Source organism: Sciurus vulgaris (genome assembly GCF_902686455.1).
Source record: "Sciurus vulgaris genome assembly, chromosome: 16".
Taxonomy (NCBI): domain Eukaryota; kingdom Metazoa; phylum Chordata; class Mammalia; order Rodentia; family Sciuridae; genus Sciurus; species Sciurus vulgaris.
In genome coordinates, this window is record NC_136477.1 from 30,745,485 (window position 1) to 30,772,270 (window position 26,786).

Genomic DNA, 26,786 nt, shown 5'->3' on the forward strand with positions numbered 1-26,786 from the left:
CCCCTGTTTCATTTGCCTAGATGCTAGCCAAATATTATGCCATCCTTAACTAATATGGGACCAAATTAAATGCTAAATGAATGTGTGTGCCTCAGGTCTCAGTCACTCCTTGCAGGGAGAAAATAGAGATCATCTATTAAGTTAAAATTGCAGAGGATACAAATTTGGCATACAAAAATTGGTATTGTTGCTACATACTAATTGCAAATCATCTGAAGTAGGCATCACATAAGCAATTCCATTTGTAATATCTATAAAAAAAAAAAATACCTAGCACCCTGCACAAAAGTCAACTCAAATGTATCAAAGACCTAGAAATTAGACCAGACACTTTGCAACTCCTAGAAGGGGGTCAAAACTCTGACATATTAGGCATGGGTAACAACTTCCTCAATAGGACCCCTAAAGAAAATAATACCAATGATTAATAAATGGGATGCATCAAATTACAAAGCTTTTGCATAGCATAGCAAACAACTAAAAATGTGATGGGAGAATGTACAAAATGGGAGAAAATCTTTACTAGTTACCCTTCTGACAGAGGATTAATACCCCAAATATACAAAGAATTCAAAAAACTTAACACCAAAATTTTAAAAATAATTCAGTTAATAAATGGAAAATGAACTAAACAGATTCTTTTCAAAAGAGGACATTCAAATGGAAAACAAATACATGAAAAAATGTTCAACATCTTTAGCAATTAGGGAAATACAAATCAAAACTACACTGAGATTTCATCTCACTCCAGGTAGAATGGCATCCATCAAGAGTACAAACAATAGGAAATGCTGGAGAGGATGTGGGGGAAAGGAAAGCTTTTACACTGTTGGTGGGACTGTAAATTAATAAAACCACTATGAAAATCAGTATTGAAGTTCCTCAAAAGACTAGACACGGAACCACCATATGACCTAGCTATACCATGTCTCAGTAAATTTATCCTAAGAGAATTAAACTCACCATAATATAGCAATACGTGCATACTCATGTTTATAGCAGCACAATTCACAATAGCCAAGCTATGGAATCAACATAGGTGACTGCCAGTGCCTGAATAGATAAAGAAAATGTTGTGGAGTATTATTCAGCCATAAAGAACGAAAGTATGTCATTTGCAGGAAAAATGGACATAACTTGAGAGCATTATGTTAAGCAAAAGAAGCCAAATTCAGAAAGTGAAGGATCTTATATTTTATCTCATATGCAGAAACTAGAGAGGAGAAAGAAAAAAAAAAGATGTTATAGGGAGACTCATGAAAATGGAAGGGATTACAGTAGAGTAAAGGAAAGAGACTGGGGGAGGGAGGAACGGGGCAAATGGGAAATTCTTGGGAACAATATTGACCAAATTATATTGTTATATCATGTTGCATGCATGGATATGTAACAATGAATCTCATTATTGTGTATAATTATAATACACCAATAAAATATATGGGAAAAAATACTGGAACATAAATTTAGCCAAAGAAGTAAAAAGTTCTGCGATGAGAACTATAAAACACTGAAGAAAGAAATTAAAGAGGACACACACACACACACACAAAATCGAAAGGCATCCTGTATCCACAGATTGGAAGAATCAATATTGTTCAAATTCCAGACTACTCAAAGTGATCTAAAGATTCAACAAAACTCTTATCAAAATATAATGATATTATTCACAGAACTAGAAAAAACAATCCTAAAATTTTTATGGAACCACAAAAAATCTCCAAACAGCCAAGGCTACCTTGAGTAAAAAGAACAAAACAGGGGGCATTACACAACCTGTCTTCACAATGTGCCACAAAGCTGCAGTCATCAGCAACGGCATGGTGTTAAATCAGTCACATACACCAGAGGAAGAGAAGGGAGAGCCTAGAAGTAATCCCACACATCTTCAGCTAACTGATTTTTTAAGAGCATGCATTGAAGAAGGGACAGCCTTTTCAATAAATGGTGCTGGGAAAATTGGATATCCACAAGCTGAAGAATGAAAATAGACCCCTACCACTCACCAGTTACAAAAATCAACTCAAAATAGATTAAGGACTTAAATGTAAGACCTGAAACTAATGAAACCACTAGAAGAAAACATAGGGGAAATACTTCAGGACATTGGAATGGGTGAGGATTTTTTTTTTTTTTTTTTTTTTTTTTTGGAAAGGACCCCTAAAGCACAGGAAACAAACCAAAAATGGAAAAATGAGATTACATCGAACTAAAATGTCTCTGCACAGCAAAGAAGACAATCATGAGTAAGGGACAAACTACAGAGTGGGAGATAGTATTTACCAACTATAGCATTGGACAAGGGGGTTAATATCCAGAATATTTAAGAACTCAGGAAACTCAATAGGGGAAAAAAAAAAAAACACTCAATTTACAAATGAGCAATAGACCTAGATAGACCTTTAAATAGACATGTCTCAAAAGACGACATACGAATGGCCAACAGGTATATGAAAACATATGCTTAGTGTCACTAATCATCAGGGAAATGCTCATTAAAAACACAGTAAGAAATCACCTCACCTTAATCAAAAGAGCTATTATCAAAAACCCAAAAAATAACAAGTGCTGGCAAGGACATGGAATAAAGGGAACCCTGCACACAAGGTTGGTAGGAACATAAATTAGTATAGCCACTGGGGACAGTGGTATGGAGTTTCCCAGACATTTTTAAATAGAACTACCATATGATCCAGTAAGCTCAGTATTAGAGATATATCCAAAGGAAATTAAATTAGTATGTTGAAGAGACATCTGTATTACAGTGCTCTTTACAATATCCAAGGAATGGAAAAATCTGTGTCCCTTACCTGATGAATGGGTAAAGAAAATGTGGTCCACATACCCAACAGAATAATATTCAGTCATAAACATGAATGAAAACTGTCATTTGCCCAATATAAATAGAACCAGAGAACATTATGTTAGATGAAATAAGCCAGGCACAGAAAAACAAGTACGTAACCTCATTCATATGTGAAATCTAAAGAATTTCACAGTAGCTGAGAGCAGAATGGTGTCTCATCCACAGCCCGGTTAGTTGCCAGGGCACTGGGATGAATATGCGAGAAAGCCAAAGAAAGGGCCCAGAGACAGCATGGGAGACGTACTATGATTGGGGAAGGCTTACAGGAGATCAGAGACTGCTCTAAGAAGAGTTCCAGGAACACCTCTGTCCTTCACCATGCTTTGCCCTCCAGTGCTTCCTCTGCCTCACAGTGCTTTGTCCAGGGGTGACTGATGGAACAAGTAATCCATATCCTTTCCAGTGTCCTCAGTTCCACTCAGAGAGGGGTTTTGCCTGTTGGGCTGCAGAGCAGTGACATCATCAGCATTAGCTTGCTTATTTAGCTTATGTGACCAACACCCCCAGAGGCACTGTCTTAGGTGTACATGCAAGGAAGTCGCGGTCTTCAGATAACACTAGCTTACCCTAGTGCCCAGTGTGCATAAGAAGAAGTCAGTGTCCTTCAAGATAACATGTAGCTGAACCTTCTGGCTCAGGCTTGTAGTCATTTTTCCCTTAACTTGGCTAGGTTTGGGGAACAGAGATGGGGCACTCAGGGACATGGTGTTTTACTATCTCCCTTTTCTTTAGGGATGATACAAATGGAGGCCACCAGAGGCTAGAGAAAGTACTGAGAAGGAAGAAATAGGGAAATGTTGATCAATGGGTACTTTGTTCCAGTTAGGAGTAAGAAGTTCTCATGTGCTATTGCACTTTGGGGTGACTATAAGTAAGAATTACTTATACTTACAGTATATTTCAAAAAGTTACGAAAGGAAAGGATTCTGAATGTTTTCACATGGAAAAATGATTCATGTTTGAGGGGATAAATATGTAGAGTCTGATTTGAACAATGCACAAGGTTCACATGTATCAAAACATCTTATGGTATCTTGTTAATATGCATTTGTTTTTATGTATCGATTAAAAATAAATTTGAAAATATTTTAAAAGTCAAACAAGTCTTAAAATTTTGGCTGCAGTATTCTAAGAAGGAAACAGTTATATCTTAACATGTAAGTGTGGTTGTTTCCTTCCATGAGTTTGGTAAACGTATTTGCACATATAGTTATCATAGCAAGTCTAAGAACATTAATTGATATGTTTCACTAAAATGTGAATTCTCAAGGATGTCAGAGATGAATCCAACACATTCTCCTTCAAAGATTCTCTGGAAATGCTTCAATTATCTCTCATACAACATAAATTCTAATCAGCATCTTTTGCCAAGTATTCATTTACACCATGCTGTGTATGGTGGAAATTCTCTATAAACTATGACTGTTGTTCTGATACAAGATTTCTCATGATAAATTTCTCTTGGCTTTGAGAGGTGGGGAAAGTTTGTATCTTCTGTAAAACTCATCTACTTATTTTCATCAATGACAACTAGATAAGCTATTGGATTTCCCTGGTTTTGCTTTGTTTTCTATGAAGTTCAAAGCTCCATTCCTTCACCCCTGGCCCAGTTTACTAGTGTAATTAATTAATTAGTTAATTCCATAAGAAGGGAATATATATTGTTGGTAAAGAATGATTATATGACTTATTGCTCCAAAACCTGGGGGGTTGAGCCACGTGAACTTGAACTTAGAGGTCAGCTTCACCACTTGTTAAAGGTGTGAGTCTGATTGAGGAAATTGCTTAAATTCTCTGAGCTTTAGTTTCTTCATCTGATAAATAAGGATATTAAACAAGATCCTGCATGGAAAAATGCTTAACACTCTACCTGACACTTTGTATTTGTTTCAGAAGTAATATCTCTATGTGAACAAATAAAAGTCATTGAGACACACCTTTCATTTACCTAATATGAAAAACTAGTATTTCTTGACTAGAGTGGAGTAGGTAGCAACAGGTTCAGACTTTGGCACCAAGTTATGTGCATTCAAACCCTAGCTCCTTTGTCATCTGTAACCTGGGGCAAGTTTCCTTACCTTTCTTTTCTCAGATTTACAGTAAATAAGGATGAAACCAAAATCTGCCTCACAGGGTTGTTTAAAGGAGAGGATTCGAGAATAGGTTCTTTTAAAAGTTCCCAGCATACAGTAAGTACTTCATAGATACAAGCACTCATTATTTTTTTTATTTGACCCTATTTAACCCTAGATTCCAACTAAATTTATTGAGATAACTACTACAAGCTTGGCCCCAAGAATAACTGAAAATAATAAACAATGAAAACGGAATTGGTCTGAGAAATTAGAGATCTTTTCCCCAAGTTTATTTTCATTTCTGCATTGGAAGCTTTGAGACTTGTATGGAAACAGATGTACAACATAAGCCCATAAAGGTACACGTTGTAACTTCTCTAGAACAGAAGTTGTGGAAATGTGTCTCTCTTGTACCTTTATAGAGCCAAGAACCAAATGAACTGAAATAGCCCAAACTCCATCGTTATTGATTCCTTATTTCATTTCACTCTTTGCAATTTGGATCCCTATCCAGTCTCTATCCCTTTTGATCCTCAGAGAGAGTCAAATAAGAGGGAAAGACAGGTACCATTATTATTAATAATAAAGTGAATAATCAGGGGAATGAACTGCCTCAGAACCACTAAGCTAGTTAGCAATGGACCTGTATTCAAACCAACTAGTTAGCTAGTGACCTGGATTCAAAGCCGACTATCTTCTTTCCTCATGCAACATACATTGCCCAAAGTCATTTTCACATTGGAGCAGCTTCATCTGTTTTTTGTTTGTTTTAGAAATCTTTCTATCTAGGACGTATGAACAGAATACTCCAAGACATGTCATTTCCCCCAGGACGGCGCCCCATCCCAAACCCCTCAGGGGAGGAAAGCATTGGAAAAACAGGGCACTGCTTTCCTTTTTTCCCTTGAGCATTGTGTTTCAGCACACGGCCCTGACATCCCCGAGCTGTCCACTAAGCACACTTTCAGAAATAAAGGAGGTGCCTCTTCATCCCTGGTACTTATAATGGAAAATTGAAGCACATAATCACAGGATTAGGAACAGCTGAACCTAGGGTTGCCAGATAGTTTTGCTCTTTGCCAAAATATCTTTTCTCTTTATTTAAACCTTTCTGAATTATAAGAGAAAAGTAATTAAAACCATGATTTTTCTCTACTCAGATGAACATCCTCTGCTGTCTAAGGAAAAACAAAAAAAGAAAAAGAAAGAAAGAAAGAAAAACAAGAAGGAAAACAAAGATACCTGTGACTGTTTTGGCCCTTAGAAGGAGGGCAGGACCACTTGAATCACCCAAACTCAGGCCACTTGGAAACTGACCAGACATGTAGCTTGGGATCTGGGCTGGTTGTTAGGTGACCGGCTCACAGCACCACCCACCTTCTGTTCTGTTTTATAATTCTGAGGCCGGACTCCACAGATAAAATCTCTCCTTTGCCATCTGGCTTCCTGTTAGGATCTTCCAATAAAGGGTGTTAGAGGAAGACTGCAAGGTAGAGGAAGGAGAGGGATTTGCCCCTTGCTGTTTGCTTCCTGTTCCTGTCAATGTCGCCTCAGCAGTGGTGATCTTCAAACTACCAGCCACAGTTTGATTCCAGGTTCTTCTTTCCAAATTCCCAGAACAGGCATCATTGGGATCCTTTCAGAGACACCAGCACCAGCCAGGTGGCACCTTCTGCTACGTGGTCTAGGACTCAGCTCTGTGGCTTCCATCCAAGGTTCTGTCTTCTATTTATCTCATGCCTTCATTCTCACTGCTCTTAGGGTGTAGGTGCTTCCTGCAGCTAGACGGTCATGCCTCACTTAATGATGGGGATACATTCTGAGAGACGCACATGAGGCAGTTTCACACTGTGCAAGCATCATAGAGTGTACTTACACAAACCTAGACGGTCTAGGTCAATTGCTGAACATGGCCTCTTGATGCAATGAAGAGACATGGTAAACATGAGATAGATGAAGTTTTCACTGGTGTCACACAGCATTCTAATTTACAGTAAACTTCTACTTAATGAGCACAAGGGGTACAGACTACACTGATGGTGAAATATATAGTATCGTGTACTCTACATAATTGCGTGTGCTACAGTTTTATTCAACTGGCAGCACAGGTTTGTCTACACCAGCATCACCACAAACACGTAAGCACTGTGTTGCCTTATGGTGTTTTAAAAGCGGCAACATCACTAGACAGTGGAGATTTTTCAGCTCCATGTCAATCTTGTGGGATCACCAGCACATATGTGGTCCATTGTTGACTAACGCTTCTTTATATGGTACATAACTCTGGATCTTACTGCAGTTACACTCCTCCAAATATCATTTTAGCAATTCAACTCCCTATATTAAATTACCTCTGTTAAAATATCTAATTAGATCCTACTAGATTCAGGATCTAACTTTATTTGTATATCGGATATAAGTGGGAATGGTCACTTTCTTCAAATTTTTATTGATTGGTTAATTCAGAAGAACATATTACATCCCTGGCATTCTGGTAAGGACTGGAAAAAGAAATATGAATATATCTCCTTTACCAGTTCAGTCCAGGAATCTACTGGAATACTCAAATAAAAGCAATGCAATTCAATGTTCTAAAAGAGTAGTATACAGAAATTTCTAATGGATTCTTTTTTATTCTAAAAAAAAAGGAAGAAATAATCCCATTTAGGAGAATTCAAAGACATCTCCATAGAGAGAACGAGCTGAAAAGAAGATTGTAAATGAATATTTTAAAGGGCCATTTGACCTTATAGTAACAAAAATAATTTAAAAACAACTATCAAGACGATCTATTTTCATTAAGTGTATCTGTAATTTACACTTAATGAAATATCAATCTGGACTGTTGAATCGCAGCCCAATTTCTTCCAGGCATTAAGATTACATTAATTTGTAATGCATGACCTTCCAGAGGAGTTATGAGTATTTCATGTTTTAGAACTATCCCCCAGAAACACACATATGCATTCACACACTCATACACACACACACACACACACCAGGATCACACTCATTAACTCTCTCACCTCTAGAACATGGAATATGCAGCTAAAGAGGAAGTCAATGAAACCTGAAGTACATTTCATGATATTTGATTTCCTTGGGGGTATGAGTAGGTGGTCTATGAATAAAGGGCTGAAGAGGTAAATACGTTTGCAAAATGCTACAGTGAATAGTTTTACTTACTGTGGAATTTTTCATAGCATTTAACATCTTAATATGTTTGTAAATCCCATGGACAGAGTTACAAATTACACTCAGTCGACCAGATCACATTTGATTTACCTTTCTATTAACCCAACATATTCAGGGCTAGGGAGGAAAGAGCTCATTGACAGAGTGCATGCTTAGCATGCATGAGGCCCAGGGTTCAATCCCCAGCACCCATGTGCACACACACACACATAATCCACCACATCCAATCATTTATTTAAATTTCACCTAAAGTCTTTCTCCTTCCATCTTCCTTCCCACTGCCACCACCTGAGTCTTAACTCTTATCATCTTTGCCTGCCAGTCTCCTACCTGACCACCTATTTTTTCATTCCACATCAGTCCTCCAGAACAGAGGTTAGTAAACTGAAGCCCACATGCCAATGCCAACCCATTGCCTGTTTATTCATAGTTATACATGTTACGCCTTTATTTTTGGCTCGAAGTTTTTAGCCTCAATCTAACCATTTTCACACTCTCAACTGACTGAAACAGATTCAAAGAAATATCAAGTGTTATGCATTGAAACTTGTTTTTAAATGTTAATTGGAACTATGTATATTAATGTAAAATGATGTTAATTTACTCAAATTTTCAGTTTGTACTGTCTGGTACGTCTGTGTAAGAACCCAATTTTTGTGTATTGTTATAACTTTAGGTTATTTATATTTGACGTTTCATAAAACTCAAAAAAAGAATATACTGTACTTATGGACTAAATAAATGGTATCTGCATACTTGTTTAAAAAAAAGATGTTAAGAATTTTGTATATGGTTACATTTTAAACGATTACATAAATATTAACATAATAGCTTCAATTTTGCATCTTGGTTTGCAAAACCTAAAATACTATCTGGCGTTTTAAGAAAGTTTGCTGATCCCTGCTCCACACTCCTGTCAGATACATTTAGTCCAACTTACCTATATTCTTTTTTCATTTCTTCTCCCAAAATGTAATGGCACCTACTCTTTTAACTAGAGCTTTTGAAAACTATGAGCAAGGAAAGTATTCTCACCAAGCAAGAAAAAGAGGTCCTTCTTTAAGGTTTCAACAAGGAGGAAAATTGCTGTTATCTGCTGACTATGGTACGAAAATCAAGGAATTCTAGAGATGTGTAAAGTCCTTTTCTGGATACACAACAATGTGCACTAAACAGTGGTCAAGTAGAAATGAGGACCAATTTGTCAGCGTAGACACACGAGACAGCCAGCAACGTGCTGGTAAATGTTTCCCAACAAGTTCCCTAGTGAGATGGGAGCAAGAGGTGAGAAGACTTGATGTGTAGCCTTTGCCAGTTTCCATGGTGCAAACATTTCCACCATGCTGGTTTCACGTTACCAACGTGACATGCTGAACAAAAAGTTGAGAAAAGACATGTAGAGTTGGCTTTCAGTAGAGCATACCAGGAACAGAGAAGAAACCAAAGGAGCAGAACCCCGTTTCTCTGGAATTCTGTACCCTTATCACTGAAGGGAGAGACCAAGTCACCTAGAAGACTGATTCAGAATCAAGGTCACAGCTGACCCTTGACATCAGTCTGAAATTTAGGAAAGTATGTCACCTGTTCCCTTTGTGATCAATCGATTGCTTCCTAAGAGCTGGAAAGGGCCACCATGTTCCTGTGCTGAACATCTTTCCATTTCTTCTATAATAAAAATATGACTACATGACTGACATGATCCTACAATATGTATAATCAGAAAAATGAGAGATTACACTCCACTTATGTATGATCTATCAAAATATATAAATGCATTCTACTGTCATGTACAACAAATGAGAACAAGTAAAAATTTATTTAAAAAAATGTTTTTGAAAGTGAAAGCAAGGAAATATAAACTTCCCCACTACACTGGCCAAATGCCTGAAGTCAGACCCTTTCCTGGGGTCATGTTTTATTAGGAAGTGAGAGATGAAGAAAGCTTGAAGACAGTACTTGTTGAGAGGAAGCATCAGAAAGAAGAAATCAAAAGAAATGAAATCAACTTCTACCAAGTGTCTGACTTTTTGCCAGGCAAGAGCTTTGAGGTTCCTTAAACTTAAAGGAAATAAAATTTATCTTTATTTTCACTATTCTTTAATATTTTGCATTCTTTTATTTCTGCGTGCAGGCTACAGACACACAATGTGACTGCGAATGAAAGAAATCTGAGATATTTTCATGTCTTACAGTTTGGTAAGTAAATGAAAATATCATTTATGGAATTCACTACCTTAAAATTATAATAGTTATCAGAACTTTGGCTTTATCTTTTCATTTTTATTACCTGAACACAGAAACATCTGTTATGTTCTATCACACATATTTTTCCAAAAACACTTTGGTGACTATAATATAAATAGCTTCCTTTGTAATTCTACATATTTTATGAGTTTACAGTAATTGTTCTGAGGAGTCTACAGGCTTCACCAGATACCAAAGGATACAAGAAAAACAACAAAAAACATTTGAAGGCCTCTGAAGGCCTTTTAAATATATTATTTCATCTAACCCTCAAAATGATGCTGAGTTTTCTTGTTCTCCTTTAACTGATGAGAAAACCAAATGTTAAAGAGGTTAAATGATGGGCCCAAGTTCATTGTACCATTACATAGAGCTGGTAACTGCCCTGATGCTCTGCTGTTCTTTCAGGCGCCTTTAACTCTGCTGTTTGCTTCACTGGTAGGTGGGAAGAGGGTATCACCAATGGTCTTCATCAGGCCCCAATTCTCTGAAAGAGTCTCTTGGCTACTTGCAGGTCAAGGGGCACTCACTGGGAAGCAAGCCAGCAGGACATTAAAGAATGGGTAGAGGAAATGAGTCCCTCTGTGCTACCATATGCATCTCCAAGAGGAGATGCATAAGAGAGGCAAGTCTGTGGGTTTGGCTGCATACCCAAACTCCATGACAGGAAATGAAACACGAATACTTTGAGAAGAAGAGATTCCAACAGAAATGACAGGAAAGAAGATTACTTCTCTCTGAGCTCTTGGTTCTGTCCAGGAGAGTGATTCTGCTTCCATTCAACAATCATCTATCAGGTACTTTGTGCCATAACTATAGGAGATGTTGAGATCCAAAAACAAAGTTGCAATTTCCACCCAAAGAAGCTCACTGACTAGGGACATTTACAGATCCTGGTAGCTTATTCCAGCGCCCTTTGATGCTAATTCAAAAATCCTAGAGGGAGTTAGAAATGAAAACAATCTCCAGACAGTGAGATAAATGTTACAACATAGGGAACTGAAACGAAGATGAAAAAGAAAGATTTATACTGATTGCTTAGTCATGCAACAAGTTTCTATTGAGGGCCTAAAAAAAATAAATGAATATTCTCCAATAGGATGGAATGGTGGGGGAAAAAAACTGAAAGAAAACCACAGGCAAAAAGCACAGCTCACTTTCACCAATAGTACTGTTAATAGTACTTAGTTCAGGTTGCCCCAGAGACAGAATTGAGGCAAGGACAAGGGTGTAGTTGGTTTATTTGAGAAGATGTGAAACTGGAGGAGTAATGACAGTAAACCAGAGAAAGAAAAAAGGGAATAAAAAGAGCGTTCAGGAATTGTTTGCCAGTGTGGGCAACAAGGGCCCAATCTGCTGAGGACTCCACTGAAAACCTGTGTACAGTGCACTACTGGAGGCAGTGGGTAGCTTGAACGATTGGGTTGAGATTTGTGGCCAGGAACATTAACCTCATCACACTTCAAGTTCTGCTTGCATGCAACCGAGCAGCCTTTGATGACTTTGGGGAAAAAATACAGAACTTCCCCCATTCTGTGCTGGGTGTGTGGCACTGAGCAACGCATGGAACTTTTCACCCTAGAGGTGCTGAATCAGACGGGCCAAGGGGATGTGGTACTTCACAAGCATCTGCTACTAACAGGTTGTGGCTCCTCCTCCCTGGATGAAAGCCAAATAAAAAGAGTAAGGATAGCGGTTGGGAATCATTCAGGAGCCAAATGCTGCTCAGTCTCTTCCTAAGATCTGGCCTGGGAGGAGTTTATATAACAACCAGGTTTGGTTTTTTTTTTTTTTTTTTTTTTCCCTAGCCTTCTAAAATAGAAGAAGCTGCTCCCAAGAATTCCAAAATTTTAGAGCAGAACGTTCCAGTATTTCAGAGGCCTCTTTTTCTTTCTCATATATTTCAAAAATTTTTTCTCCAGTCTCTGCCCAAAATTCCATCATTAGGTATTTATTACCGTGTATTCCTTTTTAACTTCAAGCACATTATTACAATTCTGAAGGTTTCAAGCAATAAGCGTAAAAGGCCTAAAAAAATTATCCTACAGAAAGGAATAAAGTTTATTTAAAGTACAAAGATGCTCATTATAGTATGTTAATTTTCTACTTTTATATTTTTCAATATCCATTTTAATGAGATATAGTTTACATATAATAAAGTGCATATATTTTAAACATGCAATTTGCTAATGCGCAACAAATTAATATACCCTACTGTAGTAGCTATCAAGATATGGAACATTCCATTGGTTAAATATGTTCCCATACTCCTTTGCTTAGCAGAATTACATAAATGTCAAAAGATAAACATCACACATACAATGAACTTTTAAAATCTTCTACCATGTGCTGCAAAGCATCCTCACCTGATTTATAACTGTGCTTAACCATAAAGTATTCACCACTTAAATTACAGTTCAAAGTGATCAGAACTTTATTAAAGAACACCTGCAGGAAAAGGTCATGGGTGCAGATTTTTTAAGTATATGTTTAAAGTAGAGTTTTTAGAAATTATACAATTACTGATGATGACAAGATCCAGAGTTTGCCACGGGTGAGAAAGGTATGTGGTAAGAAGGTATAAGGGAGGAAACAATCATTGAAATCCATCAAGAAACCCAAAGGGTAAGGTCCTTAAAGGTTTATACAGGTAGATGCTGATGCTGCACATCAGCCTCCACATGTGCCTCTCCTAGGTTGCATTTTTCTTTTTTCTAAGCTATGAAATTTTAATAACAGTGGCAATGGTGGTGGTGTCTGGCAATGATGATGAGGTCTGATAATGACAGTGTTGGTGGTAATGGCAAAGATGATGATGGATTGACTTGCCTATTCACTGTCTTAGGATTCAGTAAACAAGTTATCTGAGAACAGTTTATAAACTATAAAACTCAATATAAATATAAGGTCCTATTTTCATCATTCAAAAAGTAGTCACATGGTCATTGCATTAACCAGGGTTCAAACAGAGAAATCAAATCAGCGGAAGATATATATCTCCAAAAATTAGCCAGGCGCAGTGGCGCATACCTGTAATCCCAGAGGCTCAGGAGACTGAGGCAGGAGTTTCTCGAGTTCAAAGCCAGCCTCAGCAAAAGCAAGGTGCTGAGCAACTCAGCGAGACTCTGTCTCTAAATAAAATGCAAAATGGGGATGGGTATGTGGCTCAGTGGTGGAATGCCCCTGAGTCCAATCCCTGGTACTCAAAAATGTAAAAATTATTACAAAGTATTTTCTTAAGGGGTTTATGGGCACTGCCTAGGCATGTCCAGAATTCCCAGATCAAACCATAGGAAGGGAAGGATGACTGACAAAAACTAAAGCAATCCAAAGACAGAATTTCCTCCCACAGGGCAGTGAGGAGGATCTGGCAAAATGCTTTGTGTTTAAATAAATGTTAACTATAAGGTAGAGTAAAAATTACGGGGTTATCAGTACAAGGGAGTCAAGTATAGGCAGCTAACTCGTATAGGAATGAAAGCTCAGCTCTGGACCTCCTTGGTACCATTTCTTAATAGGAAAAAAATTGCCACCTTCCCCTCTGTCTCCCTGATTACGTATACAAATTTGAAAAGAGACTGAATGTAGTTGAAATTTGTGTGATTCACACTACACTTCTTTCCCAAAAATAACCCTATCTAAGCAATGTTTCAAAATGTTTCACCATCACCAAGGTGTCACCCAAGCTGACACCTTCCCAGGGTCCTAGATAAAGCTTGATTCTCATGCCTTTTCCTTGGAGATCTGAGCAGAATTGCTTTGAGACTCATGATCTCCTGAACCGATTCAGCTTTCTGATAATGATATTTAAATCAAACTCACTTTGAGAAGAGGGCCGAGCCATCTCTTCCATACAGGAGAAAAATCCCTAGCATATATCATAAACATTACGCAAACTAAGAATTTTGAAGATTTATGTCACTGGTGAATAATCTGTAAAGATTTCTTCTACATGTGTAATAGTGATATTTCAGAATTTTTTTTCGAAGCTGCCGTCTCCAAAGTATGTTCTCTGAGCCAACGAATAATTGCAAATTCATCCCAGCAGATTGAGAGAAAGTCAGGGATTTAGACTGATAAAATACTTTTGTGATTTATAGAAGATGCCATTTGGGAGGATATTCAGTTCCGTAGCAGTTAGGGTCAGGCATCAATAGCTTCTTACAAACAGAACCAAAACAATACCAAACCTGACGGGAGAAACAACCTTCTGTCAGTTCTCAAGAATGCCAGTCTCCCCAGCTGGAATTTCGAGTGCCTGCCCAAATTTTCACTGGGTCAGATCACATCAGATATTTTAATTCCTAGCCAGACAAGCAATTGAATAACATGAAATTCCTATGCCTCCCAACCTCAGGTTCTATAATTCAACTCCATCTTTTTTCTCATTTTCCCTTTATGCTGTGCTTCCAATCTTAAGTATTTAACCAGCAAAAATCTTTAAATTCCTATTATGTGTCAGGCATTTTCATAACAAACTAAGATACTAATAAAATATGAATATCAGATTTATAGGATTCTTATACCTTGAGAATATAGGATTCTCGTGTTTGAAGAGATTAGGAAAGGAGACAGATCATTAAACAAATCACTATAATATACCATACATAAAATAAAGAGAGATATATACAAGAGTTCTGGGATCCCAGAGGGAGAAAGAACAGAACAGTGGGGAAGAAAGCCCAAGAACTACTCCTTGAAGGTGAGGAAGCACCTGACTTTCAATGAATACTTACTACATGTAAACAGGGCCTAGTGTTTTATGTGTTAGGCTGAGTACTTCAAGTGCATTCAATAGGAAAGGAACCATAATTATCTTCACCTGGAAACAGAATGTATAACCTGACTTTAAGGTCATATAAGATGGAGTGACACACAGATAGTCACTAGAGTCTCCTCAGTACAGAAGGTAAAAAGGACTGAGCAAGTCATGGAACCAGCATCGGTGCCAATCAACAAATGCATGGATAAGTAAAATGTGGGGCGTGTGTGTGCATGCCCGTGCACGCGTGTGTGTGTGTGCACACAACAGTTTTTTGCACAGTCATATAGAAAATTGAAATTATGTCATTTACAGATAAATGGATAGAACTAAAGTACATCATATTAAATAAAATAAGCCAGACTCATAAGTCAAGGGTCATGTTTTCATCTCATATGTGGAAGCTAGGAAGGAAAAAATGGGAGGAAAGGGGATTTTCATGTAAAGAAAAAGGAGCTCCATGTGGTAGAGGTTGGAGATTACAGGGAGGGAAGAGGAGAGAGCAATGAAATTTGTCACACTATGTCATGTGCATATACCAACATATCACAATGAACACCACAATTTTGTATAATTATATACAAAATCTCCCCCCAAAAAAGATGCCTAACAAAAAAATCTGGCTAAACTTTTAAAAAGTGGGTAGGGACCTAGGAACGGTGTCCAGGTCATGCAGCAAACAGCAGAAAAGAGAAGGTACAGAGGGAACGATCATGAGCAATTCTGAAGCAATGCCAAACATCTTGTGAATCCTATTCTCTTGAAATTATGAAGGAAAAATTCAGTAAACATTTCAGTCTTTGGGAAACAATTCAACCTGTTTGTCATTCAACCACACTAACATTCCCCCTCTCTGTTTTTCTCAGACCTTACAACAGCCATTTGACTGCTATGTCCACTCTGCACATCGTGAATGAGCACATCCATGTCACTTAATGCAGATCAACCCACAGGAAGCAATACTTAAGGAGAGAGAGAGAGCATGTCTTATGGATCTTCTGTATCCTCTAAACACCAAGCCCAGAGATAGAACTGTAACAGTCCTCAGTACAGTCTTTTTGTGAAACTCAATACACGTCAGCATAAAAATAATTAAACATATTTTGCCAAATTACTTAATGTTAGACCTTCAGAAAGGTCAAAGATTGAGAACTTGCATTTGGTTAAAATAGACTCCAAATAAGAGTGTCAAAAACATTTCTCCCAGGAAAGATTAGGGTGTTATATTAGTTGCTATGGTTGCCCTGACTAAATATCACAGACTCAGTGGTTTCAACAACAGAAATTCATTCCCCCTCAATTCTGGAGGATGGCATTCCAAGATCAAGATGTGGGCAGGTTTGGTTTCTTTTGCAGCCTCTTTGGAGTTGCAGATGGCCACCTTCTCACTGTGTCCTCACTTGGCTTTTCTCTCCTGTTGTCTTCTACTTCTTTTAAGGACATCAGTCCTAATACATCGGGGATCCATCTCTATGGTGTCATTTAACCTTAACTATCTCAACAAAGGCTCTTTTCTCTAAATACATTCAGGACTTGGACAAAAGAATTCTGGGGGGACACAGTTCAGTTCAAAACAGGTGCATTTGTGAAAGGAAATGAGAAAAAGACATTTTATAAGTCTAATTTGAGGATGCTACTAGAAATAACTTCTATGTGTCTTTACCAGAGCAACTTGCTTAGAGAAATTTTGCATAAAACATATGTCTATACAGGGCTGTCTCTATGAAAAGAATTGCATGATGTACAAGAAACTATTTAAGTCTTTCCATTTTTTTCTAACCTCTTCCTTAGGATAGATGAGCCATTACCAAAATGGCCAGCATATCTAACAACCGTCAATTTGGTAAAATCTCTTCTAAATAATGTGGCACCTCGGGATAAATGACTCTTGGACCTCTGCAATTGCCAGCAACACTCTGGACATTCCTGCCAAATAATCACATATTCTAAATGAAGATGGTGTGCTTGCTACCAACAGTTTCAAAACACATCCCCTCTTGCCTCCTTCTTCTTAGAATAACACCTCTACAGAACTCACAGAAAATCTCGAGATATTGATGTTTCCAATCAGCTGCCATTTAGAATGCCCTAGGAGCATTCTAGTCAAGATGGAAAACTTAGACCCACCCAGAAGAAGGGCATTTTTGTACTCCACATAAATATGCCTAAGAGCAATCCTTTAGGAAGTGTCCTGAAGCTTATAGGGAAAGAATAAAACAGGATTTTACAAGAATAGCATGAATCACCAATGTGGTAGAGAGAGATACATGACCCTGATCTCCTTTTGAGAGATGCTTCCCAGATGTAGGGACTGCAGCCAGTACAGAGCCTTCAGCTGTCAGCTCCTTCAAAGTCAGCCTCAGCTACAGTTGGCCACCTCACCCATGTCCTCACTCATGCCCTTCCCAGAGCAGCTGGTATATCTGGTGACTGAGAGGGAAGGACTTAAAAGTCCAGGCATTTGTGCCCAACACAGGACCTCGAGGGGAATACTTACTGCAGAGCACCCACCCTGCTGGAGGAGGCTTTTGTGGGGCTTGTACCTCACTTCCACTTCTCGGCCAACCCAGTTTTGCTTTTTTTTTTTTTTTCCCTATTCATTCACAGGTGTTGATCCTTAGTGAACTTCTGGCTCCCAAACTCCCTCTCTCCTGGAAAACCCAAACTGCAATGAAGAGCTTCAAAGCTCTACAGGAACAATCATCTTAAATCTCTAGTTTTACATCAAATTGTCACCCAAGTGTGAAGGTTAAACATTAAATCACGCAAGACTCATAGAGCTACCTCTTTATATACCCTCCTTTGTGGGGAGTGTCCAGGGGAGGACCATTTGATGATATACCCAGGGAGACCAAAGAAAAAATTCCAAGAAAATGTAAACCATAAAGAGTAGACCAACATCACTAGTGCACTATAAATGAAAGCCAGAGACCAACTGACCCATGGGGAACAAAATACCCCATCAAGAACTTAAGGGCATGAAAGATGGTGGAATGAGAGAGACATCATCACCCTATGTACATGTATGATTACACAAATGGTGTGAATCTACATCATGCACAATCACAGAAACGAAAAGCTGTACCCCATGTGTGTACCATGAATCAAAATACAGTCTGTAAAAATAAAAAAATAAAATAAAGTTTTAAAAGAACTTTAGAGATTGTTCCAGGACAAAAGTTTCCATAAACAGGTAGATTTCAACTTGATAGGTAATGTGATACAGCAGGCAAAATCTTTGCAAAATGATGAAGAAACTGTGTTTCTTCTCAGGAAGAAAAATGAAAGATTAAACCTTTAGATAAGACAAAATCTATGCCAAAAAAATAAAAATAAAAATAAGAAGAAAATTAAAATGTTATGATTGTCATATACAACAAATTAGAATAAATTTTTTAAATTTTTTAAAAGAAAAAATGTTATGATTTTGAGATGTTGAAGCAAATTAACTCAAGTTTGGCATTTAGAGAGTGAGGGCCTCAAGCTGGTCATTCCTACCCTCAGAAGGGCTCCTACTCTCCTACTCTCCCCCTCTCAGAAGGACTACCTGATCTTGGGATGAATAATATATAATCATTATATTGCTAACTACCTGCATTGGTGCTTGAGTTTTAAATTCTAGCTATCAGTAAAGCAGGGAAGGCTTACACATATTTATAAAATATAATAAAAAATTAATAGGCCTTAACGGTGTTTAGCAATAATAGAGTTGAAAGGTCGTGAGAATCGGAAGAAAGAAAAGTGGAAATTCAGGACTTCTAATTTCATCTTACATCTTTTATACAAGTCAAATTTGTCGAAAATTTTGGTTCGAGATGAAGCACTTGACATCTATACATTTTAAAATGATTAATATACCAAAGGAAGAGCCCAAACTAATAAACTATTAACTATGAAAAACAGGATAAGAGAAGGGATGGTAGGAAAGTGAGACAGTTCTTTTTTTTCTACTCATAACAAGGAGCGTGTAGGTGAAGTTTAAAGATAATAACTGAAAAAATAAAGTTTTCACATACTATTTAGAATTCTGGAGGTAACCAATGAATGAAGCAAAAACAGAAAGGGTTATGTGGAAAGTGGACCACAAAAGAAATCGGCACAAAAAAGCAGAAAACTGTCATTGTATGCTTTATTGCACTTTGAAGTTAACTCTCTGTGTACATAAACATTTTTTTATCTTTTTTTATTAAAAATCATAAATTTACATAGGGCAATGTTGTTTGATTCATTCTGTTATTTTTTCCCTTTCCCCCACACCCCTCCCACCCCTCTTTTCCCTCTGTACAGTTCTTCCTTCCTCCATTCTTACCACCCTCCTTATCCCTAACCCTAAACCTAACCCTAACCCTAACACTAACCCCTCCTACCCCCCATTATATGTCCTCATCCACTTATCAGTGAGATCATTCGTCCTTTAGTTTTTTGAGATTGGCTTATCTCACTTAGCATGATATCCTCCAGTTTCATCCATTTGCCTGAAAATGCCATAATTTTATCATTCTTCATGGCAGAGTAATATTCCATTGTATATATATACCACAGTTTCTTTATCCATTCATCAACTGAAGGACATCTAGGTTGGTTCCACAATCTGGCTATGGTGAATTGAGCAGCTATGAACATTGCTGTGGCTGTATCTCTGTCATATGCTGATTTTAAGTCCTTTGGGTATAGGCCAAGGAGTGGGATAGCTGGGTCAAATGGTGGTTCCATTCCAAGCTTTCTGAGGAATCTCCATACTGCTTTCCAGAGTGGCTGCACTAATTTGCAACCCCACCAGCAATGTATGAGTGTACCTTTTTCCCCACATCCTCGCCAACACCTACTGTTGCTTGTGTTCTTGATAATTGCCATTCTAATTGGGGTGAGATGAAATCTTTGGGTAGTTTTGATTTGCATTTCTCTTATTACTAGAGATGTTGAACATTTTTTCATATATCTGTTGATTGCTTGTACATCTTCTTTTGTGAAGTGTCTGTACATTTCCTTAGCCCATTTGTTGATTGGATTATTTGTATTCTTGGTGTAGAGTTTTTTGAGTTCTTTATAGATTCTGAAAATTAGCGCTCTATCTGAAGTATGAGTGGCAAAGATATTCTCCCACTCTGTAGGCTCTCTCTTTGCATTACTGATAGTTTCCTTTGCTGAGAGAAAGCTTTTTAGTTTGAATCTATCCCAGTTGTTGATTCTAGCTTTTATTTCTTGTGCTATGGGAGTCCTGTTAAGGAAGTCTGATCCTAAACCAACAAGGTGAAGATTTGGACCTACTTTTTCTTCTATAAGATGCAGGGTCTCTGGTCTGATTTCAAGGTCCTTGATCCATTTTGAGTTGAGTTTTGTGCAGGGTGAGAGATAGGGGTTTAGTTTCATTCTGTTGCATATGGTTTTCCAGTTTTCCCAGCACCATTTGTTGAAGAGCCTATCTTTTTTCCATTGCATATTTTTGGCACCTTTGTCTACTATGAGAAAATTGTATTTATTTGGGTTTGTGTCCATGTCCTCTATTCTGTACCATTGATCTACCTGTCTATTTTGGTGCCAATACCATGCTGTTTTTGTTACTATTGCTTTGTAGTATAGTTGAAGTTCTGGTATTGCGATACCCCCTGTTTCATTCTTCCTACTAAGGATTTCTTAAGCTATTCTGGGTTTCTTATTCTTCCAGATGAATTTCATGATTGCTTGCTCTATTTCTGTGACGTACGTCATTGGGATTTTAATTGGAATTGCATTGAATCTGTATAGCACTTTTGGTAGTATGGCCATTTTGACAATATTAATTCTGCCTATCCAAGAACATGGGAGATCTTTTCATCTTCTAAGATCTTCCTTACTTTCTTTCTTCACTGTTTTGTAGTTTTCATTGTAGAGATCTTTTACCTCTTTGGTTAGATAGATACCCAAGTATTTTTTTTTTTTTTTGAGGCTATTGCAAATGGAGTTGTTTTCCTCATTTCCCTTTCAGCTGTTTCATCACTTGCATATAAAAATGCTGTTAATTTATGCGTGTTGATTTAACAGCCTGCTATTTTGCTGAATTCACTGATGAGGTCTAGAAGTTTTCTGGAAGAGTTTTTTGATCCTCTAAATATAGAATCATGTCATCTGCAAATAGTGACAGCGTAAGTTTCTCTTTTCCTATTTGTATCCCTTTAATTTCTTTAGTCTGCCTAATTGCTCTGGCTAGAGTTTCGAGCACAATGTTGAATAGAAGTGGTGAAAAGGACATCCCTGTCTTGTTCCCATTTTTAAAGGGAATGGTTTCAGTTTTTCTCCATTAAGAATGATGTTGACCATGGGCTTAGCATAAATAGCCTTTACAATGTTCAGGTATGTTCCTACTATCCCTATTTTTTCTAGTGTTTTCATCATGAAGGGGTGTTGTATATTGTCAAATGCTTTTTCTGCGTCGATTGAAATAACCATATGATTCTTATCCTTAAGTCTATTGACATGATGGATTACGTTTATTGATTTTCGGATGTTGAACCATCCTTGAATTCCAGGAATGAACCCCACTTGATTGTGGTGCACAATTTTCTTAATATGTTTTTGGATATGGTTTGCCAATATTTTGTTAAGGATCTTAGCATCTATATTCATCAAGGATATTGGTCTAAAATTTTCTTTCCTTGATGTGTCTTTTCCTGGTTTGGGTTATTTTGGGTTTCTTATTCTTCCAGATGAATTTCATAATTGCTTGCTCTATTTCTGTAAGGTACATCATTGGGATTTTAATTGGAATTGCATTGAATCTGTATAGCACTTTTGGTACTATGGCCATTTTGACAATATTAATTCGGCCTATCCAAGAACGTGGGAGATCTTTCCATCTTCTAAGGTTTTCTTTAATTTCTTTCTTTAGTGTTCTGTAGTTCTCATTGTAGAGGTCTTTCACCTCTTTTGTGAGATTGATTCCCAAGTATTTTATTTTTTTCGAGGCTATTGTGAATGGGGTAGTTTTCCTAATTTCTCTTTCTGAAGATTCATCACTTATGTATAAAAATGCTTTGGATTTATGAGCATTGATCTTATATCATGCTACTTTACTGAATTCACTAAGAGTTTTCTGGTGGAATTTCCTGGTTCCTCTAAATATATAATCATGTCAGAAGCAAACAGGGATAGTTTGAGTTCTTCTTTTCCAATTTGTATCCCTTTAATTTCTTTGGCCTGTCTAATTGCTCTGGCTTCATTCGAAAGAACGATGTTGAATAGAAGTGGTGAAAGAGGGCATCCCTGCCTTGTTCCAGTTTTTAGAGGGAATACTTTCAGTTTTTCACCATTTAGAATGTTATTGGCCATGGGCTTAGCATAGATGGCCTTTACAATGTTAAGGAATGTTCCCACTACCCCGATTTTTTCTAGTGTTTTGAGCATGAAGGGATGCTTTATTTTATCGAATGCTTTTTCTGCATCTATTGAAATAATCATGTGATTCTTAACTTTTAGTCTGTTGAAATGGTGAATGACATTTATTGATTTCCGGATGTTGAACCAACCTTGCACCCCTGGGATAAAACCCACTTGATCGTGGTACACTATCTTTTTAATATATTTTTGTATGCAATTTGCTAAAATTTTGTTGAGAATTTTTGTGTCAATGTTCATTAAGGATATTGGTCTGAAATTTTCTTTCCTTGATGTGTCTCTGTCTGGTTTAGGTATCAGGGTGATATTGGCTTCATAGAATGAGTTTGGGAGGGTTCCCTCCTCTTCTATTTCATGGAATCCTTTGAGGAGTATTGGAATGAGCTCTTCTTTAAAGGTTTTGTAGATTTCGGCTGAGAACCCATCTGGTCCCAGACTTTTCTTTGTTGGTAGGCTTTTGATGACCTCTTCTATTTCATTGCTTGAAATTGATCTATTTAAGTTGTGTATGTCCTCCTCGTTCAGTTTGGGTAATTCATATGTCTCTAGAAACTTGTTGATGTCTTCGAGGTTTTCTGTTTTGTTGGAGTATAGATTTTCAAAATAGCTTCTAACTATGTTTTGTATTTCACTCGTGTCTGTTGTGATATTTCCTTGTTCATTCCGAATTTTAGTAATTTGAGTTTTCTCCCTCTTTCTCTTTGTTAGTGTGGCTAAGGGTTTATCAATTTTGTTTATTTTTTCGAAGAACCAACTATTAATTTTGTTAATTTTCCGATTGTTTCTTTTGTTTCAATTTTGTTGATTTCGGCTCTGATTTTAACTATTTCCTGTCTTCTACTACTTTTGGTGTTGGTCTGCTCTTCTTTTTCTAGGGCTTTGAGCTGTAGTGTTAAGTCGTTTATTTGTTGATTTCTACTTCTTTTGTTGAATGCGCCCCATGAAATAAATCTTCCTCTAAGTACTGCTTTCATAGTGTCCCAGAGATTTTGATATGATGTGTCTTTGTTCTCGTTTACTTCTCAAAAAATTTTTATTTCCCTCCTGATCTCTTCTGTTATCCATTCATCATATAATAGTGTATTATTTAATCTCCAAGTATTGGAGAAGTTTCTGATTTTTATTCTGTCATTTATTTGTAATTTCAATCCATTATGATCTGATAGAGTACAAGGTAGTATCTCTATCTTCTTGTATTTGCTAACAGTAGCTTTGTGGCATAAGACATGGTCTATTTTAGAGAAAGATCATGTGCTGCTGAGAAGAAAGCATATTCGTTCTTTGTTGGATGGTATATTCTATATAAGTCGGTTAAGTCTAAATTGTTGATTGTGTTATTGAGATCTATGGTTTCTTTATTCAATTTTTGTTTGGACAATCTATCCAGCGTTGAGAGAGGTGTGTTAAAATCGCCTAGTATTATTGTGTTGCGGTCTATTTGATTTCTGGAATTGAAAAGGATTTGTTTGACGTACATGAATGAGCCAATGTTCGGGGCATAGATATTTATGATTATTATGTCTTGCTGATTTATGCTTCCCTTAAGCAGTATGTAATGTCCTTCTTTATCCCTTCTGACTAGTTTTGGCTTGAAGTCCACATTATCTGAAATGAGGATGGATACTCCAGCTTTTTTGCTGAGTCCATGTGCATGATATGTTTTTCCCCATCCTTTCACCTTTAGTCTATGGGTATCTCTTTCTATGAGATGAGTCTCTTGCAGGCAGCATATTGTTGGATTTTTCTTTTTAATTCAATCTGCCAGTCTGTATCTTTTGATTGATGAGTTCAGGCCATTAACATTCAGAGTTATTATTGTGATATGATTTGTATTCCCAGTCATTTTGACATGATTTGGTTTCTCCTTTATTTGGCTATTCCTTTAGGCTAGTTCCTCCCATTACTGATTTGCGTCGTTGTTTTTCATCTCTTCCTCATGGAATATTTTGCTAAGAATGTTCTGTAATGCCGGCTCTCTTTTTGTAAATTCCTTTAGCTTTTGTTTATAATGGAAGGATCTTATTTCATCGTCAAATCTGAAAGTAAGTTTTGCTGGGTATAAGATTCTTGGTTGGCATCCGTTTTCTTTCAGGGCTTGGTAAATGTTGTTCCAGGCCCTTCTAGCTTTTATGGTCTGGGTTGAAAATTGGCTGATATTCTTATTGGTTTCCCCCTGAATGTAATTTGATTCTTTTCTCTCAGGGCCTTTAAAATTCTGTCTTTATTTTGTATGTTAGGCATTTTCATTATAATGTGCCTTGGTGTGGGTCTGTTGTAATTTTGTATATTTGGAGTCCTATAAGCCTCTTGAACTTGATTTTCCATTTCATTCTTCAGACTGGGAAATTTTCTGATATTATTTCATTGAATAGATTGTTCATTCCTTTGGTTTGTTTCTCTAAGCCTTCCTCAATCCCAATAATTCTTAAATTTGGCCTTTTCATGATATCCCATAATTCTTGTAGATTCTGTTCATGATTTCTTACCATCTTCTCTGTTTGGTCAACTTTGTTTTCAAGATTAAATATTTTGTCTTCAATATCTGAGGTTGTCTTCCAGGTGTTCTATCCTATTGGTTATGCTTTCTATGGAGTTTTTAACTTGGTTTATTGTTTCCTTCATTTCAAGGATTTCTGTTTGGTTTTTTTTCAGTATCTCTAACTCTTTATTTAAATGATCTCTTGCTTCTCGTATTTGAAGTCTTGGAGTAACTTGATAATGCAGTACTTCTGAAGAAAGCTGCCCCTAGCCCTCTACTGGTTCCAGGGAGAGAGACCTGGAGAGGTCTCTGGCTGCCCTGCTCTGGTCCCAGAGGCTGCTTGTGGGTCAGAGGTCTCCGCTGGCTGGGGACTTGTGGCTGGCTCTGCATAGAAAGGCTCTCACTGGGCGGTCTGCTCTGAGAAGCTAGCCTAAAAAGGCACTTCCCGCCGGAGGGAGCCGGGCTGCTTGGGGAAGTCCCTGGCTGCCCTGTCCTGATCTCTGAAGCAGCATGTGGGCGGGCTGGAGCTTGCTGCGCAGGCTGGATCAGGGACTTGGAGCTGTTTGTGTGCCAAAAGGATCTCACTGCTGGCCCTGTGGGAGGAGCCCACCGCAGGAGTGCTCAGGGCTGCCTGGGGGAGACTCTAGCTGCCCTGCCCTACTCTAATAAGCCGCCCGAATCCCGGCCTGTTGCCCGGGTCGGGTCGAGCTTCACCAGGTGGGGGAGACTCACCCCCTGGTTCTATTTTAGTCCGAGTCTCTCAATGCCTCCCCTTCTTGAATCCTGGGTTCCGGAGCGACTGGAGATGCAGTCACCCTCTAGTCCGCCATCTTGGAACACCCATAAACATTTTACTTGGATTGTGTTCTCCCCTTGCCCAGTGTATAAGTCTCCATTTACGACTGTCTATCCTGATTCTGTTTCCTCACCATCCGAACTCAACTTCCCTTTGGGTCTACCTTTTCCTCACAGCACAACCCTCAGACCCAGGAAAGAGATCAGCCTCCGTCATCCACTTCCCTGGACACAAAACTTTACCTGTTAGGAGTGAGAAGTTAGCAGAGTCTTGTCTCCCCTAAATGCTTTACAAGGGTCTTGGTTAATGTCCTCTGTGTAATTAGGAAGTCCAGCATAATCATACATAGGGACAAATTCATAGTTCTTGATGGTGCTGATCCAGTTACTAACCATGTGACCTTGAGCAGCTCATGTCACCTCTTGGGATCTCACTTTCTTCATCTGTAAAATGGACAAGGCTAAGATCCAAATTTCTGTGAGTTGATGACTGATTTATGTGGGTAGACAAGATTCAAGACAGATCCCTTGGGGGAAAAAATAAAAAATCTTAAAAAGACATTTTCCTTATTCATCTAATCACAAGTCAGGGTAAGGCTGTGATGCAAACCTTTAGCAGCTAGTTAGATACCTGAGCATTCTTCTATGCTGCCTTGAGAACCCAGCAGAGCCAATTTTGCCTGGACTGAATATCTAGGTTCTGTAACCTCAGGCAGATGACTTTAATCTGGGCCTCAGTATATTCATCCTAAAGGGATAAGAATGAAGCAGATGCTCTTTGGAGTCCCCAAGCAAGTTTAGGACTGTGGAAAGCCTGCATGGCTGCCTTGGCATCTTAACAGCTCCCAAGTTCATAGTCCAGCTGTGCAGTCCCAGCAGTGTAAGAAAGAAACCACACCACTCATCCACACCCAGCATTTCCAGGACCCTTACCAAATCTGTTTCCCAGACACAAACTAGTGCTTCTGGCCAGGTCTCTGTGATACTTCAGCTCCTGTCCTG

At 38.0% G+C, this 26,786-nt stretch overlaps 1 long non-coding RNA gene across 3 annotated transcripts in view; it reads right to left on the minus strand.

The window, feature by feature from the left end:
- Positions 1-26,786, minus strand: part of LOC306645974 — a 778,688-nt gene that overhangs the window by 514,302 nt on the left and 237,600 nt on the right. The window contains exon 3 of one of the 3 annotated variants that reach the window (XR_013759774.1): positions 2,911-3,306. The exons of 1 other annotated variant lie outside the window; for it this stretch is intronic. This is a non-coding gene — a long non-coding RNA (uncharacterized lncRNA). Of the gene's footprint in view, positions 1-2,910; positions 3,307-15,094; positions 15,200-26,786 lie in introns of those variants that run through there. One more of the 3 variants, XR_013759775.1, reaches the window with a different exon arrangement.